Source organism: Anomaloglossus baeobatrachus, chromosome 5 (genome assembly GCF_048569485.1).
Source record: "Anomaloglossus baeobatrachus isolate aAnoBae1 chromosome 5, aAnoBae1.hap1, whole genome shotgun sequence".
Lineage (NCBI taxonomy): Eukaryota > Metazoa > Chordata > Amphibia > Anura > Aromobatidae > Anomaloglossus > Anomaloglossus baeobatrachus.
The window spans coordinates 384,162,562-384,168,561 of record NC_134357.1 but is presented as its reverse complement, the minus strand read 5'-3'; positions in this window follow the sequence as shown (position 1 = coordinate 384,168,561).

Genomic DNA, 6,000 nt, shown 5'->3' with positions numbered 1-6,000 from the left:
TGGGAGGTGAGAGGTTAACCGCAGGGTGTGCTGAGACCTCTGGTTCCCCTGCTACTGCCATGACTACACTGACTGCCTGCCCGGTGCTAACCACCAGATTAGGACGACTTACAATAACATGTCTAACCAGCTCTATTAAGTTGTTGAATCTGCCAGGAAGAAGTTACATCACTGTAGCGGCGAAAAGACATCTTGAAAGATGGACGATACATGACATTATGATTCCTTCCTTTCCGATTTAATTCTCATTGCGGTCTCCAGGTGAACTGCCCGTCATTCATCACTGTCTCCTCTTCTTTGCTGAAGTGTTTTCTGAGCACTCATCTCCTTTCGGAATCTGACCACTGTGATTTGTGTGCAAGATGAGGACACATGGCTGCTATATATATATACACTACTGTATATATACTCATATATTTATACTCTATATACTCAGGATTTCTCTCACAATACAGCCGGACTCATACAATGCTCATGCTAACAACAGTGTTCTACAGCCATTCTACATACTATATAGATTTTCAAAGTAAGCACATCAGTCTCAATGGGTCTAAGAGGACTATTTAATAATGTATGTAATTTATAATGTGAAATCTGCTGACGGCTCCACTTTAACATGTATGGTCGACTTTACTTGTTAACTTGCTAAAAAAAAATGATGCTACATCACATCCTTGAACATTAGATGCAGCATTTATGAATTTTATTGTACATGACTTATAGCTATAAAGTTATATAGTTACTGGTTGTCACGCACACATCTTCTGGGGACCCATCATCTTACCACAGTACAGTGCAGGCTGCAGCTAAAAATGTTATTACAGAGATCATTAATCTCTATGGTGAATGGATATTATGCAGTCGCTTCTCATTTATCCACAAGCAGCTCCTGATTCCTGTGGATGTTTTATTAGATATTCTGTGCACAGAATTCATATTTACCAACCTGATCACCGGTCTAGAGCTAAAGATGTCCGTATACCTCAGAGAATGGTCAATTTGGCAGATCGCCATCTTTCCTTGCTTCATCACACACATGCATGTTCGGCTCGGCTGAGCATGCATGTGTTCTCAATGGGGAGAGCGGAGTAAGTCACTACAAGGCACCTCTGACAGCGGCTTATCTCTCATGGAAACAAAAGGATGGGTGTTGTGATCTGAGATGCCAGAAACTTATCTTAGATCATCTATTGGAGGAGTGCTGGGGAGCCCATACACATTGGATGGTCAGTCGGGTCTGCTGACATTAGTGCATAACCGACGTTTTAATTTTTATTTCATAAATCAATAGTACACATGATAATAAGCAACTTTTTATTATATCTTATCAGACAAATTTGATGCTTTCTCTTCCGGAAATGATCAGTCATTATCAAAATTCTCAATTCCCGGGTAAAATCTGTATTCAGTGAAGACTTTCCCATTACTGAGATAGGAGATGGCGGTTGGTGCTGATGACATTCTATGTAGATAGAAGAGGGAGGAACCAGAGGCAAAAAGAGGAGCTAGAGACAGAGAGAGGAGCTAGAGGCAAAAGGAGGAGCTAAAGGAGGGAGTAGCTAGATGCAGAGGGAGGCACTAGAGGCAAAAAAAGATCTAGAGGAGAAAGTAGCTAGATGCTGAGGGAGGATCCAGAGGGAGGAGCTATATGCAGAGGGAGGAGCTAGAGTCAGAAGCTAGAGGCAGACGGAGAAGCTAGAAACAGAGGGAGGAGCTAGAGGTAGAGGGAGGAGCTAGAGGCAGAGGGAGGCGCTAAAGGAGAGAGTAGCTAGATGCAGAGGGAGGCACTAGAGGCAAAAAAAGGAGCTAGAGGAGAAAGTAGCTAGATGCAGAGGGAGGATCCAGAGGGAGGAGCTAGAGGCAGAGGGAGGAGCTAGAGGCAGTGGGAGGAGCTAGAGGTAGAGGGAGGTGCTAGAGGCAGACGGAGGAGCTAGATGCAAAGGGAAGATCCTGAGTGAGGAGCTAGAGGCAGAGGAAGGAGCTAGATGCAGATGGGGAAGCTAGAGGCAGATGGAGAAGCTAGAGGCAGAAGGAGGAGCTAGAGGCAGATGGGGAAGCTAGAGTCAGCTGGAGAAGCTAGAGACAGAGGAAGGAGCTAGAGGCAGAGGGAGGAGCTAGAGGCAGAAGGAGGAACTAGAGACAGAGGAAGGAGCTAGAGGCAGAGGAAGGAGCTAGAGGCAGAGGGAGGCGCTAGAGGCAGACGGAGGAGCTAGATGCAAAGGGAGGATCCTGAGTGAGGAGCTAGAGGCAGAGGGAGGAGCTAGAGGCAGAGGAAGAAGCTAGAGGTAGAGGGAGGCACTAGAGGCAAAGGGAGGAGCTAGAGGAGGGAGTAGCTAGATGCAAAGAGGGGATCCAGAGGGGGAGCTAGATGCAGGGGGAGGAGCTAGGAGCAGATCTACATCTCCCCTCGCTACATAGAATCTCATCAGCATCAACCGCCATCTCCTATCTCAGTAATGGGAAAGTCTTCACTGCAGACAGATTTTATCTCAAAATTGAGAATTTTGATAATGACTGATCAATTCTGGCAGAGAAAGAAGCAAATTTGTCTGATAAGATATATTACAAAGTTACTTATTTTCATGTGTACTACTGATTTATGAAATAAAAAATAAAACGACAGTTACGCTTTAATCTAGGAATAATGCACACAGCTGTATTACAGGTCCATACTGTATAGTGCTCATACATGAATCTTTCCCTTTAAAATCAAAGGCATATTGACAGGGTTTTTTTTTCTTATCACATTCTCATTGAAGAAATCCGTAAAAAAAAAAAGATATCTGTTATAGAAAAATTCCAGTATGTTATTGCTTGCTGTATTCTCACATATTGTAGAAGCATTGCCATACTGTGACACATGGAGTAAGTCTGTGTCCTTTGTAGGCCATACCGGACAAGCACCTCATATTTTCCTGATCTTACAGGAGAGGATCTGTAATTACACAACTTCTGCACTGAAATATTACACCTTCATATTCACGACTTGTGTATGTTTCTTACACAAATTAGGCTAGTTTCACACTACGTCTTTTTAACATCCGCTGAAAACGTTTTTTTAGCGGAAGTACGGATCCTGCTTTTACAGCAAATAACGTATGCAAACGCATATGTTATTTTGCAGGATCCTGTCACTGGATGTTTAGGGGCGGGCATTGGAGTCATGTGATCGGGAGTGAGGGGAACTAGACTGGGAGGAGGCTTCTGACAGCTGCAGACGCTGGTAACCAAGGTAAACATCGGCCTTGGATACCCGATATTTATCTTGGTTACGAGTGTCTGCAGCTGCTAGGAGCCGGGCTGCCTGCACGCGTAACCAACGTAAACATCGGGTAACTAAGAGAAGTGGTTACGCGATATTTACCTTGGTTACGAGTGTCCGCAGCTCTCAGGTGGGGGAGAGGGAGGGAGGAGAGGAAGGGGGAAAGACAGATAGAGAGAGAGAGGGTGAGGGAGGGAGTAGAGAGATAGACAGATCACGCGAGACTGGTTCTGGGCATGCTCAGTACAAAAGCAGGATCCTGTCTATCAGCACGCCAGCGTTCACCTGCGTTTGCGTGCGTTATAGTCAGGATCCAGCAATTTGCAGTATTTGGACGGAGCTCAAAAACGCTACAAGTAGCGTTTTTGAAACATGTTAAAAAACTGCAAGTCACTGGATCCTCACTATAACGCAGGCAAACGCAGGTGAACGGATGTTAACGCGAGTCCATTGCAAATGCATTGAAATGAAAACGCATTTGCACTGGATCCGCTTGTCCGCTAAAAAAACGTTTTCAACGGATGTTAAAAAGACGTAGTGTGAAACCAGCCTTATCAGAGTGGGGGCTTCAAATGTCTATAGTTCATTCCTAGGTTCACACTACACATAATGATTAAGAGACTAATAATAATACTGATACAGAAGATTTGATTCTATTTCGATGGTGTATTGAAAACCAGAGGATCACGTGAAAATGAGGGTCCGGCTACTGAATTACATATATCGATTTTTGACTATACTTACATTACATGATACGCTCCATTAGGCCCTCTCCACATATGTATTGTCATTCCTATCCAGGCTTAAAAATGCCGGATGGAAACTGATGAAGGAACAGAGCTCATTGTTTGCAATGGGATCATTTCTACCTGACCGCCTCATCAGGCTTTACACCGGACAAGTGCAGCCCCAAAAAAGTGTCTGGGTTAATTGGTAAAATGCTGAGAGCAACTGAGGCATGTTTGCATTAGTTTTGCCATCACTTCTGATCCTTTGAGTTGCGGTAGGCTGAAAAAAAACCCAGCCTGATGGATGGATAATGCATTAAAGACCTAAAGTCCAGACTGTCAGTTACTGTTCATTACAAACTGTGGTATAATTGTTATTTCAATAATCTGCTTTATAGAGTTAACAGTTTTGTTTTTTTTTTTTACTTGTTCCAATAGGGAGTGTTCGTTTGCTTTCAGGGCTTTTATAAGGTTAATTTTACATAACTCCTGGGACGACCACTAGATGGCAGTAGAAGACTATGAATGAGTAGACACTCCGCAGGTCACAAATCCTTTAGTTAGGTGGAAGTGTTCGTATATCACATGGTATCTGTATTAATGAGAACAGATCTGCAATGTACAATACAAGTTAATGCAGGAAAACATATTTAATGAATAGGTGCAAAGTGTTCCAATAATGAAATACGACACAGTTTACATGTGCAAATAAAGCAAAAAAACAATATAAACCTGTGGTGCAGATGTAGGCATATATATATATATATATATATATACTGTATGTATACAGTACAGACCAAAAGTTTGGACACACCTTCTCATTCAAAGAGTTTTCTTTATTTTCATGACTCTGAAAAGTGTAGATTTACATTGAAGGCATCAAAACTATGAATTAACACATGTGGAATGAAATATTTAACAAAAAAGTGTGAAACGACTGTATATATGTCTTATATTCTAGGTTCTTCAAAGTAGCTACCTTTTGCTTTGAATACTGCTTTGCACACTCTTGGCATTCTCTTGATGAGCTTCAAGAGGTAGTCACCGGAAATGGTCTTCCAACAGTCTTGAAGGAGTTCCCCGAGATGCTTAGCACTTGTTGGCCCCTTTTGCCTTCACTCTGCAGTCCAGCTCACCCCAATCTCGATTGCGTTCAGGTCTGGTGACTGTGGAGGCCAGGTCATCTGGCGTAGCACCCCATCACTCTCCTTCTTAGTAAAATAGCCCTTACACAGCCTGGAGGTGTGTTTGGGTTCATTGTCCTGTTGAAAAATAAATTATGGTCCAACTAAACGCAAACCGGATGGAATAGCATGCCGCTGCAAGATGCTGTGGTAACCATGCTGGTTCAGTATGCCTTCAATTTTAAATAAGTCACCAGCAAAGCACCCCCACACCATCACACCTCCTCCTACATGCTTCACGGTGGGAACCAGGCATGTAGACTCCATCCATTCACCTTTTCTGCGTCGCTCAAAAACATGGTGTTTGGATCCAAAGATCTCAAATTTGGACTCATCAGACCAAAGCACAGATTTCAACTGGTCTAATGTCCATTCCTTGTGTTCTTTAGCCCAAACAAGTCTCTTCTGCTTGTTGCCTGTCCTTAGCAGTGGTTTCCTAGCAGCTATTTTACCATGAAGGCCTGCTGCACAAAGTCTCCTCTTAACAGTTGTTCTAGAGATCTGTCTGCTGCTAGAACTCTGTGTGGCATTGACCTGGTCTCTAATCTGAGCTGCTGTTAACCTGCGATTTCTGAGTCTGGTGACTCGGAGAAACTTATCCTCCGCAGCAGAGGTGACTTTTGGTCTTCCTTTCCTGGGACGGTCCTCATGTGAGCCAGTTTCTTTGTAGCGTTTGATGGTTTTTGCCACTGCACTTGGGGACAGTTTCAAAGTTTTCCCAATTTTTCAGACTGACTGACCTTCATTTCTTAAAGTAATGATGGCCACTCGTTTTTCTTTACTTAGCTGCTTTTTTCTTGCCATAATACAAATTCTAACAGTCTAT